Genomic DNA, 13,640 nt, shown 5'->3' with positions numbered 1-13,640 from the left:
ACAAGAGGGTAAGCAGCCTCAATTGCTGCTTACAGCAGTACAGGTTATGGCATAGCACAGCATAAGAAGAACAATTCTTACATTATCACAAACCTAATTTCACCAAAATCCACCATTGATGAAGTTTATAGATCAACTCAACTCCAGGAAATGTGCAGTTGGAAGTAGTCTAAATTACTGAGATTCCAGGGGAATAACTAACTAACTTCCAAAGGAAATGAAATTGGAGCTTGCTGCAAATCAGCTGCCTTTTGACAACATGAGGAGTTCAGATCTTTGTAGTTTTTTGGGTTTTTTTGCCTTAATGACTTTTAAAATCTTTGAGTTGTCATTGCTAAACAACAGTAAAAGGAAAAGAAGTTGAAGCAAGATAAGTCAAATTAGTGTACTGAGAAAAGAGAGGATCACACCTATGTCTTTATTTTATTATTTTGATTCTATCTGGAGTAGAAAGCTCTGTGCATTTTTATAGTATAATTCCTTCCCTATTTGGAATATTTTTTATTTACCTTCAGATGACACAAAATATATAGAGGACAAAAATATTGAAATTAACCAGAATCCCAGTTAAAGTATGAGATTTACTAGTGAGTCTCATCATCAGTCATTGAGACTCACAGACATTAAAGCTTGCTCTAGATTTCATGATGTCTGAAATGAGTGTATTGTTTGATTCTCTTTAATTTAGAGCTTGGTATCTGCAAAAAAAAAAAAAAAAAAAAAAATTAAATGGATTATAAATATATATTGAATGAGCATGATACACTTTCCATTTCACCTATCAGTGCAGTCCTTATGCTAGAACCTTTTTACAGAGAAAGAATGGGATTGGGCAATCAGCTGAAGTACTTCCTGTATTTAGTTCCCTGCACTGACAATTTTATGTTAAATTAAATCACAATTCTTTGAAGGTATCTCAATATCTAATATCCTTTCTTTGTTGTTCTGAGTTCCCAAATTGAGCCATTTTCAGGGTTTAAAGGAGCTGGAAAAAACACATGAATGCACCAAACAAACCCTTTTCAAAAAGACATTGATAAATAAAACCCCGCAGCTGCTACAGTGCAGAATGTTATGAATCAAATGAGCCTGAATGGGTTAGCTCTTGAGAAACTGCAGTCTATCATGCAGTTTTTTAGGAACACCTGGTGACTGACAGTTTGGCAAGACTTGAGCTGTTGTTCAGTGACAGCAGATGGTTTGTCTTAATAAACAAATGACAACGAAAGTTGTTGAAATTTGCTTTCTTTTCTGTTTTCAAATGTTTCATAAGTAGTTTATGAGGAACTGTAAATTTTAGAAATGTCCCAACCAGCTGAGCTTAAAAAACTACATATATGCTATAATGTTAATTCTTAAAATATCTATTTACATGCCACAAAAATTGGAAATGTTTTGAGTTGGAGTAAAAGGGTGCTGCATAAGCGTATTCTGACTTTCTAAACATAACACAACAAACCATAATGTGGAAATCATACAACATCTCCCTTTAGTATCCCCAGTTATATTTCTTAATATGTTTCACTTCTACTAAGATAGTGTCTGAATGTTGTGCGTTCTTCAGCAGTCATACAATATGCTGTGGAACTTACTGCATTAGGCAAAATTGCAATCCAGCATTTTGGCTCTTGCTTCTTTTCAATACAGATTTATTTATTTATTTAACCTTTGACATTCTATCTGAAAAACTTGAACCCACTGTGATGAAGTGTCATCAGACTGAGTTTCCAGACTCAACTTTAAGAGGCATGACTTTCCAAGATCCTGTCACTCAAAATGCCACAAACTGTAATATCATGCTGACAGAACTTGGCATAATTCCAGCATATCATAGAATTCAACACTTAAAAGAAGGGAACAACCATTGTGCAGCGGCAAGACATCTGACACTTTATGCTTTCTTTGTCTGCTGGGAAATTCCTGTCGAGTTTTTTCTTTTACATATAGGTATACTGTTGACAAGGCAGTGACAGTTACAAATGCTGTAGCAACCCACTTCTTTCTCCTTTGGGAAAACAAGAAATTTCTATTTGAAAAGCATGCACTCCTGGAATAAGGTATTGGTCTGTGTCTTCTTACAATAATTTCTACTTTTTGACCTTTCAACCCATTTCCTTTACTGCAGAGATGTAGCTTTTTTTTTTTTTTTTTTTTTTTTTTTTTTTTTTAAACTTCTCATATATATTCCTTTATTTTTCTTCTTTTTGGAGTTATTGAAATCTTGAAGTAAAACTATTTTAGCTGGAATTTTCTTCCTTTGCAGCCTGATGAATTCTATGCTTTTTACAACGCATCAGAGAGTGGGAATATCTGCTTTCCAAAGATCCTCCTCCAAAGAGAAAGGGAGATACTTCAATTCAAAAACAATGTAACAGACTGGACAGGATCCAAATGAGAATGAGAAATGAGTTACTTAAAAACAGAAAAAGCTGAATTATTCAGTAGTATTCCCCATTCCCAGTAAATCTGAATCCATTAGACTGCACTGTTTTTGTTGTTTTTGTTTTTGTTTTTTTTTCAAATTACTTTCCTAATCACTGATAGTAGTGTATAACAGTTGCAGGATCAGTACTTGCTGGCTGTGGATTGTAATGGGATTCATTTTTGCACTGGTAACTCCAATAAAACTACTTACTTACTAGAATTTGTGCTCCATCACTGAGTTGTGAAACTAGTGGAAAGATATTGATATTTATGTGTACATGCATCTGCTTTACCTCTGCAGTATTATTTATTTTGTTGGTTTGGGTACCATCTAGCAAGCAGTATTTGTCACAGTTTCTAGCAAGCAGAAGTTTCCATTGTGACAGATTCTGCACAAGGACAGAAGAGTCTCTCCACAGATAAGGGAGATGAGAAAGAGAAAAGAAGAAATTATTGGAAAGCAGAATGTCTTTGTTTAGTGTGAAATTTAGTGTTTTCAGTATAGCAGCTCAGTTTTTTTTTAAAAAGTATCACAGCAACAAGTTTTAAAGAAGGGATTTTAAGGAGGATGAAAGTAGCCTTTTCATGGAATTTGCAGTGTAACAGCACAAGACATGTTCTGTTAGTAAATGTCCTCCTCTGACCTATAAATGGCCTACTTGATTCAGTATATATTTTCTATCTTTAACTTTCTTTTAATAAACTGATTAGAATTCTTTCACAATTTAATTAACAACAATAAAATAAAATTGCTACAGCACATACATTTCAATCAATTAATTCAATCTGTCATCCACTTTGAAATGTACAAAAATTCCCTGTCTTACGACTTTTTCCTAACTGATAGCAGAAACCACAGAAAAGATGGAGAGGGAAATATGGGCCAGAATATTTAGTGAGCCCCTCTGTTTCACGGATATACATATTTATTGACACATTTATATACCGAGAATTTAATTGCCAGCCTTAATTCATTTACAGGGAGAAAAAATACTGAAACTTCAGTAGATTCTTTGACATGAGGTCTGTTTGTTCAAGAGCACTACTACATTATTGATGAAGTTATGCATTTTCCTAATGAAGGATAAGAAATCTAAACCAGACATACAAAAACATTCTTCTGTCTTTTATCAAGGTGGGTGTCCATGGCTCTTTGAACTTTGAGCTTTTAGAAATAACAAACTCAGTAATGCAGTTGTAATGAGCAGCTTTTTGTGGGACTTCAATTGCTATACCATTATCAAGAGTAAGAACAGTAAAAAGAACAGTTTAAAAAGAAAACAAAGCTGTAATGTTAGAATACCTGTTGTTTATCATCTTTCTTGTGTGCAAAGGCATAGAACCTTGTGTCTTGCTGTTAGAAACATAAATATTAACCTGTAAGTTCTTTAAAATGCTGATGAAGCAGATGTTATATTGTCTTCTCAGTGGTACATCAGCATACGTGACAAGAATTTCATTAACAGTTGATTGTAATTTGACACTTTTAAGATCTGCTTTGAGTTCTGAATCTCCATGAACAAAATTGGGTGATCTAATTGTGATTGTGTTTTGCTCAACCTCGGGTCTCATTTTAAACTGGAACCAAATGTGAGCTAAACTTGTCTTAGAAGCAGTTAGCTATTTTGAAAGAATCTGTTTCAGCTTTTAGAATAGCAGTTCAATCTGAAAGCAGACATAGAAATCCCATGAAAAATTGCGATTATCAGGGACATGTGTTCCAAGTTTGAGGAAACAAGAGTAGCTGATATGCATCCAAAACAGATCAAGATGCCTCCTCCTTTTAGATTTCTTCATTATTAATGTGAAAATTTTATTTCCCAAGTTCACTCGGATAAAGATTGGGAGAGCTGGATAAAGTACTTCTTTCTTAACTTCAGGAATTTATTTCCCATACTAATTTCAACAAGAATAAACTATGGTTCATTGACACTCAAAAGAAGAAATGAAACCGTTTTTCCCCGAGAAAAGGTTTTTTTTCTTTGTTCAGCTAATCAATTAAAAGTTAAGTTTTGTTATTTACTCTCCTAATGCCCTGCTCACCATTTTATTTCTTCAGATAAAAAAAAAAAGAAGTCAGAACTTTGTGTCCAAAGTCACTACATAACATTTTTCACTATATTTTATATATGAAGATGTCTTTATAATACATAACATTCTTACCTGAAAATATTTAAACATTCTCTAAGTAAGGTAATATGCTTCATTGTAAAATGCTACCAATCCAATTCAAGAACAGGAAATGATCACTATATCAATATGGACCCTAAAGATTAACTTAAAGTATTATTTCACTGAATCTGATGAGAGATTTTCTGACAGTTGGTGGATGGCAAAAGGTGAATGAAAATTGCTCAGTGGCTTAGAACCAGATTCAGAAGAAAAGCTAGAAACTGAATGCAAATACATTATATTTCTAATCAATATTTTAAAATGCAAGATTATCCATCTCTTGTTGGACAATACATTAATTTTTAGTTTAATTTAGGTTGCTTTAGAGGCATAGATTAATATCCTATTTCTATACTTGAATTTTTTATTTGAAATAGATCTTTAAGAAAGAGTAAATTTGGGAAGAGATTTCTAAATCTAAAGGAGAAATTAATAAAGATTCCATAGTAGTCAGAGCAGAAGAATCAAGATCTGCAGGCTCAAAAAATGCTAGTTTATCTAGAGATAGCCCTGTCTCTATGATATGCACAAAGTTATCTCAGATCCTGATGTCAAAAATGCTTACATTTTAGTTCCACTTAAATTAAAAGTCTCTAATTTCACTGGCCCCTAAGTACTCTAGTTGTGATTAAATGTTTGCATAAAATCAATTTTGCAGGATGTGTATATCAAGACAAGAAAGTTTCTGTTATCTATTCAGAAGAAAAATAAAAGCTTCACTTTCAAAACAGGCAGTACCAAAGTCAAACATTCATACTTTGTCACCATGTTGTCTGTGCACATTAATTTGAATGTAAAATGTTCCTATTTAAGTACAGTGAAAGCCAACATTTGCACATCACAAATAGCTTAGGCTGTTTTGTGCTACATAGAAAAAGATGAAGTAGAAAATGAAGCAAAATATAATTTCATTTTTACATTTACTTTAAAAGACATTAAGACTTCGTATTGGCACTGTCTGGGGTCAGATACCTAGAAGCAAAAATGTAGTGTTAATTTTCTACACTCCTTTTGCTTTATCATTCACAGCTTCTTTGTGATGCCAGTTTTCTCCAATTAAATGAGATATATCATTATAGATGTTTCTGGCCACATCTTCTCTGCTGGTGCAAATTATCATAAAATCATCCAAGAATATCGTTTATATAAACAGAAGATCGGACATCCTAGCTCCTGAAATGAGCACGATTTTGACATCATTTTTTTATTGTGCAGATGAATATAAAAGATAAAGGAGGAACATTTTCTTGTTTTCATTGCTATAGTGCACAGATGAAAATATAATTTTCTTTCATTTAAAATTCAACTTGAATAAATAAATCTTATATCACTCAATCTTTTTTAAGGAATAACAAGAAGAAATTAGAAGAAATACAGACATTTTAAACATATATATATATATATATATTTATATATAAATATATATATATACTTTTGTTGTTATTGTTGTTTTCCTGAAATCTCAATTAGTGCTGAAAGGACCAATAGTAGGTTATTTCCTTTTGCTATAATAGCTCAATTAGGGGACCGTGGGGTAGTATCAATTGTTAATTTCTATGTACTAGGGACAGGTTTTCAGAATTGTTTTTTCCATTTCTTTTGGACTTCAGAAAAAGGCAAGTAGTAATATGATGATCCGTTTAAAGAGGAAATTGTAAAAATTTAGATGCTTCTGATTTCTTACAGGTATGCAGTAGAGTTATCAGGGCTGAAGATCATCCTTTACTCAGACATACTTCACTGGTTCTATTTCTTTGTATTTCCTGTCTAGAAGAGATTATTAGAAAATGTGTACGTTAGGATCTGTTGTTCAGGTTACCCAGAACATTATGACTCATCTTTGCTTTTTTGATATCTTCCACACTGTCAAGTCATTCAGGTTCCAATGCACTATTTGATCTACGTCATGAAAACAGAAGTTGATGCTTATTTCTCTGGCATTTTGTTAATCTATCAACCACTGGAGAGGTTAATTAACTTAAAATATAAACAAACAAACAAACAGACAAAACCAAACCATTATTTCTGATCATATTTATACTAAACAAAAATTGAAATGTTTTGTTACAGGAAGAATGTTTGTGCAACTAAGAGAGGGTGGACTAATATAATGGGGCTTATTATGACAGTATATAAAGGCCAATGATAAATGGAATTATATTATGCCATGAAATAGAAGATAAATTCCTTCATTACAAACTAACTAGTACATAGCATGTGGGACATTCTTAACAGCACCAAGATAAAAAGATTGCAGAAAGAATGAAGTAATCTTCCATTTGCATTTTTAAAATGTACTTGCTGATGACAGGAGGTCACAGAAAGAGGAATGAAAGTAAATAGCAAGGTTGCAAGTGTGATGTGGATAAAATAGTAAGCCAGTGAAGGAAATGAATAGACTGTAAACAGAGAGAAAGGGAGAGTTTGTTGAAAGTAGCTCAAAACCATGGTAGAATATACTTCTCAAAACTGCAGGGAGACTCTGACTGCCAAGACAGCCTTGGAGCTATGGAGCAGCTCTTACATGCCTAAGATTATTCTAACATCAGTAATAGCAAAATTCAATGCTGTCACAAGTAGGATGTCATAGATATATTTATGGCTTATGTAAAAGGTTGTATACAGTGATAGAATTTATTCCTTCTCTAGATTACTATGCTGGGTAGGTACTTCCAGTTACTTGTTTCTTTGATTTTGTTATACACCAACTTTTTTTCCATCAAACTATATCAGTTGGTTTATTGAAGTTTTGTTATAATAACGAATGAAAGTGCTTACTTATGACACTATACATCTAGATTTTTTAAGAAGAATGTCATGTCTCTCATATCCGCACTTTAAATCAAAAAATTTTCCTAAACATGAAAGGAAAATGACGAAAAGTACGTATCTGCTTTTCTTCAGCTCCAGCACATGATCAGGAAATTCTTCACAAAGTTCGTTTTACTTTTTCTGCTTTCTTAATAAATAGTATAAAAATGCATCTTAATTTGTGTTTCTTCTGTTAAATATCACCTGAATAGAAATCAAAGTGAGGACTCAAAGTAATCCCAGAAAAAAAATCTTCAAATCGGGATTTCATAAAATCTGGAATAATTCAGGAAATTTTAGTATAAGCTTTTCTTAATATATTCCCCTATCAAGGTTTATTTTTCCCCTTTTTTATTTATTTTTCCTTTTGGAAAAAAAAATACTCTTTTTATACAATATTTTTTCTAGCAAACACAGATTTCTAATCTGTAGCATCTTTGTAGTGAATCTAATAAATCACTTGAGCAGCATTTCAACACATTAACATGTGTAATTGGTTAATGGTGTATTTATTTTCATGCTTTTGAATCACCCTCAGGAATAATTCCAAGGAGTTCTGAATCTCCAAAAGAATTTCTCTACAGGGGAGAATTTTATATACATAATATATACATTTTATATACACATATACGAAGAATTCTTGCTAATTACTCTTTATTTAAATTCATTTCTGAGGTAGTCAGTCTTGAAGTCTCACTGCAGTTCCAAGAAATGATGAATTTGACATTCTCTGATGCCTTGAATTGTCCCTTTGAGCCAAGAAAGGTGATGGGAAAAGGAAATAAAGTCCCAAAATCCAGACTTTATGAAACATGCACTATCAAAAACATATGTGGTGCATACAGAGATCCCAGCCAGTGCCCTCTGGAAGTTCATTACTATTATTGAGTAAAATTGTTGTTTGTGGGGAAAATAATAAACTTAGCATATTCAAAGCAGAGAAGAGTTCTCAGTAAGCGCAAGAGATAGAAGATGCTGAGATTCTATTTCTAGGCAAATAGTGATTCTTTTTTATCCAGATAAAAAACTACACTACAGAAGCAGCATAAAACCATGGGGGTTTTCTTTTTCTTTTTCTTTTTTTTTTTCTTTTTCTTTTTTTTTTTTTAAGACATATGAGGAAGAAAAAGGGAAAGAAAGGGAACGCAACTATGCCTCCTGAAGAAAATATTGAAAAAGTAGATAACTTCAGAATCAATATACAGCTAGTTTCAAGTTAATACTAGTAAGTTAGAGGAAAAAATTTTTAGAAAATAATTTAGAAAAAAAAGCCCTGTCTTTAGGATCATGAAATTAAGATGCAGAATTACTGTTTCTGTTAATCAGCTCTCTTAAGTTGTTAGTTTTGGAGCACTTTATTGGAATGTATGATTTCAATTAAGAAATGAGTGCTTGCTACAGATTTTAGTTATGAATAAACAGCAGAATTTTTAGAAAGTGAACTACTCTTTGCAATGTGATTTGATTACATGTAAAATTAATTTATTTTTTCTTCATAAAGGTTAAAAGAATCCATATTGGATTAGGATAATTTAAAATTTAGTGATAATGAACTTACAGATTTCTACTTAGTTCCCTTTTGGAGAAAATCACCTTATCCATCTTGTCTGTCTCTCTAGGTAGTTTGAATTGTGTGATGAGTTACTGGAATGTCATTTGATGTTAATGGAGTTATAAGAGAGTTGTATATTTTTTCTTGTTTGGGAAGAGGGGGAAAAGGATGGTGGATTGGCATACAATGATCAGCTGAAGAAGTGTAAACCACAGATGTAAAAAGGCATTTTGCAGTTACTTGAACAAAGCAAGCAATCAAGCAATTAACATGGACAAATGAGATTGCAACCTGGGTTGTAAAGCAGAGTGAAATCCTTTACAACAGGAAGAATCAAAAACGCTGTGTGACCTGGAATACAAGGCTTCTGAGAACATAACTGGGATCAGATTGTAAAGGAATTTTAATTTGTACCACTGCAGGAAAAAAATGGGAAAGTAGAAAGTAGCAAAATGTCCAGTGGAACAACAAAAGTGAACAGCTTGATTAGTTTTAACTTTTTACTAGGTGTGTAAAATACCTGATAGAAATTTTGTAAATTTTAAATTATTTTATCACATGGAGAAGTAAACTGGCAAAAGAAAAAAAAAATCAATTTATATAGTAACATACAATCCTTGACCTCTGAAATCTACCTCAGTAATGTTGTTTATAGAATTACAAAACCATTTGAGTTGGAAGGGATTGGAAGGAACCACTGAAGGCCTCTTAGTCCAACTTCTCTGCAGTGAGCAGGGACACCTACAGCTAGATCAAGTTGATCAAGGCCTGGCCCAGCATGGCTTTGAATGTCTCCAAGGACAAATCATCCACCACCTCCCTTGGCAACCTATTCCAGTGCTTCATCACCCTTACTATAAAAACAGTTTTCTTATATCCAAACTAAATCTCTTCAGATTTTAAATCATTTTCCCTTGTCCTGTTAGAACAGACCCTGACTACTTCTTTCTTATAACTTCTCCTTTAGACTCTGAAAGGCTGCTTGCTCCCACGTCTCCTCACAGCCTTCTCTTCTTGAAGCTGAACAGCCCTAGCTCTCTCATCTTGTCATAGGGAAGATATTCCATCCCCTGTATTCTTTTCGTGGCCCTTCTCTGGACATGCTCCAACAGGTCTATATCTCTCTTTTACTGAGGACTTCACAACTGGACACAGTACTCCAGGTGAGGTCTCACCAGCACAATTTATTGGGGCAGGATCACCTCTTTCAACCTACTGGCCACACATATTGAAGAAAAGAAAGATAAAGGCTGAATTCATTGCAACTCTATGCTTTCTGTGCCACACATGTTGCAGTCACTTTTACACATCCAAGAAATACATTTAAAAATTCCTATGCTGTACACCATGTTTCGTTTGTTATTAGTAGATGATACTATGCATTCAGAAGTATTATCAGTTGGCTATATTTTTTGCAATTTTATATTTCTTACCCTTTTTGCAATATAAAGCTGGGCTTACATGTGAAGAGTGTGAAAATATTTCTAATTTTGAGGTATATACTATTTATAATTTTGAAATAAATACTTATTTTCTCATTTTGAAATATACACTGCATTTTGCTTGTACTTTACTTTTGTATCTATTAGATTTTATAAAAAAATATTTAACCTACCATGTTACTTTCATGAGAAAAAAACTGGCTACTAAATGCATGAAAATTTACAAATTCCAAGGGATAATTTGCGTAATTAACTCATAATTAAATAAGAAAATTCACATGTCTGCTTAATAACAAACTACACGTCTTCACAGGCACACACATTTGAATATAGATTGAAATATTTTAATCAATAATCGCTGTGTTTTAGTCACCAACTGGTACAAGCTCATGTGATGTGTAATACCTGTATATTCTCTAGTGGTTTAGTTAGTATCATGTATGCACGGAATGCTAACTGTATCATAGCAGAAGCCTGCCATAAAATTATATGTTATATCTATAATGGTTGAAACTGCAATTCCTATTTAATTATCTTAAACATTCCCTACTTCTTCCTCAGCCAAATAAGAGCTGTAGTTCACTTGTTCTGATTTATGGGGGGAAGCTGTACATTTGTACTTCTAAATATCTTGTTGGATTGATGAACGATGTATAGAATTTCCATTCTTTTATTCCATTTGTTTATTTGTTGTTTTTGGTGGGGTTTTTCTTCTGTTAAAATCTCAGCCAAGGTTAACAGGGATTTTTGCAGAAAACGTCATAAATTTAGTCTGTGATCCCCCAAAGCATTGTACAATGTAATCAGCTTACAGTAGTGAGACAGTTCTTATAAATCAGTTGCAGCAACAAGTATTCATAGTATTAAAACCTGACAGGTTTTGTGTGAGTTGCCATGCTGTATGGTTATCTTTACAGAGAGAACTCTCTAAAGAATGACTCGTAAATAACAAATTATTCCAAAAATCTTTACCTAAATCAGATCTATCCCTTATATGTTCCAAGATTTGTGTAGGCATACTAAAAGTAATACAAGGAATTAAAGAGGCTTATGTCTTTTAAGTTAGGAAAGGTGAAATGGAGAGGGAAAGGGAAAGATGAATGGGAAGAGAAGAAAGTTACACTTTGAATGATTGAAACCATGAGTGCAGATTTTTCTTTTCTTGTTTATGCTGTATTCAGTGACATCAGGTGCTAGACAGATGCATCCCCTTATGTTGCTAAAGAGCTGTAATCAGTGCACAAACTGACATTCTTATGCATTGCCATCAAGCTTTCAACGATTCTGTGTCATTCTCCCAAGCAGAGAAAGAAGACAAGACATTTGTACAAGTAGCTTGTAAATTCCCAAGGAATTGATGGCCATCATATTATAAGGAAATTAGTGTAAGTTCACTTTGGTGCTCAGACACTTCTTGCTTTTAGAGCTGGTTTATCCTAGGAACCTTAAAGAATTACAGATGTCAGGAGTGTTACAGGATAGTTTTCCTGCCTTTCTGAATTATGTCCTACGTTTATCTGTATTGCACATCTGTTAACTTTCAAAAGCAAAAGTAAAAAGGCAATTCTATGTAGTAAAAAGTGAGAAAAACTCAGAAGCACCATTCCTCTTTTCACGGACAGAAAAATTACTAGAGTACAGTTGCTGCTTTTTATTATTGAGAACACACAGCAGCTTATTTTCACCAGTGCTAATTGATTTTCACAGCTGGTGCATGGAAGGCTGGAAATGATGTGAAATGTGAAGGGGACACTTGTCTAGCCCCTGAAACTTCTGATATCTGTGAAAACAACAAAAAAGTCTTTGGAACTGGAGATGTTAATGCAACAAATAATTTCAGGTCACCACAATGTTTAAAATACTTACTGATCTGTTCATGATGCAATTAAACAGGGACCCTTTTGCTTTCCTTCAGGACCATAAATTCTCCTATGTCACATATTCACTAAGAGAATTAATAAGGTGTTTTTTTTGTTTTTTTTTTTGGGTTTTTTTTTTTTTTTTTATATATATGTGGCATAATAGTCTATAAAGTGCAACATCTTACAGAGGAAGTGAGTTTTATTATTTGTTACAAATAAAAACAGGTCATATAGCTGAGAAACCTGCTACACCTGACCTATAATAAGGGAAGAGTTTGTCCAAAAATTAAATACCTTTCAACTGAGAAAGGGATTAATCAAGTACTTCTGAAAAAGTCATTCTTTCACAGCCTATAATCTTGTACAATATATCAGGTTCCCTGGTTAATCTTCCTGACCACTGACAAAAACATATTCAGACTATTGGGGTTTCAGCATGTACCCCCAATCTATTACTGAATGCTAAATAATTTTCTTAATTGCTATTAATTACATAAAATCAATTTTCTCTTGATGCATTTTGAAAGAAGAAGGGTAATACTGAAACTGCCAAGCTGTAGTTATATTACTACTTCAGATGAATATCTTTAAGAAAGGTCCCATCTGCACATAGCTCACTTGTGGATAGCTAGCCCTTTCCCCTTTGGAAGTTCATTAATATGCTTCAACATGAAGTGTTTCCTACATCAAATCATATTTTCCATATGCACTTAATATATCAATATATACACATACGTATGCCAACATCTAAGAGTGCTCTGTTACTATAGCTTATTGAGACCAAACATAACTGATGGTTTTAGGTGAAAAATTATTTTGAAATACTTCAAAAGAAGATTTTTCTCTGAAATCCACTGTTGTATTAGGTTAAGAAAATGTCTCTGTACCAAATTTTTAATAGCAGTCATATTTGGATTTTGAGAAGTAGATGTAGCTTGCCCTGTGAGTATGGGAACTGCTCAGAATACCACACGCTAAAATAAACGAGATCTGAGAAGAATTCGTCTTTTGAAAAGTCACTGTCAAGAGACAAATTAGAGGAAGGGTGTCAATATTTAGGCAATCAGCTTGAAAAACATCTGGAACTCAAGGTAAACCAATGATTTTGCCACAGAAATGTAACATGAATTGGCCATACACACTGATCTTCTGTACAGATGTTTTGCCTTCTTGTGTTAGAAATTCAAATGCTCCTAGACTAACTACTTGTTTTTTTCCATTGTGGGTAAATATAGCTTAGTCTCTACTGTGAGAGCCTACACAGCTGGATTCTCTTTCTCTTAAACTAAAGAATCAGATGTAATTTGATGGTGGTCATGTCAGGAATTTTGAACAGTGACATAAAATTGGGATTTAATCTGGATTACTCCTCCCAGG

This window comes from Lagopus leucura, unplaced genomic scaffold, assembly GCF_019238085.1.
Source record: "Lagopus leucura isolate 7727_CA_CO unplaced genomic scaffold, USGS_WTPT01 Super-Scaffold_1, whole genome shotgun sequence".
Classification (NCBI taxonomy): Eukaryota; Metazoa; Chordata; class Aves; order Galliformes; family Phasianidae; genus Lagopus; species Lagopus leucura.
Note: the sequence above shows the minus strand (reverse complement) of the source record.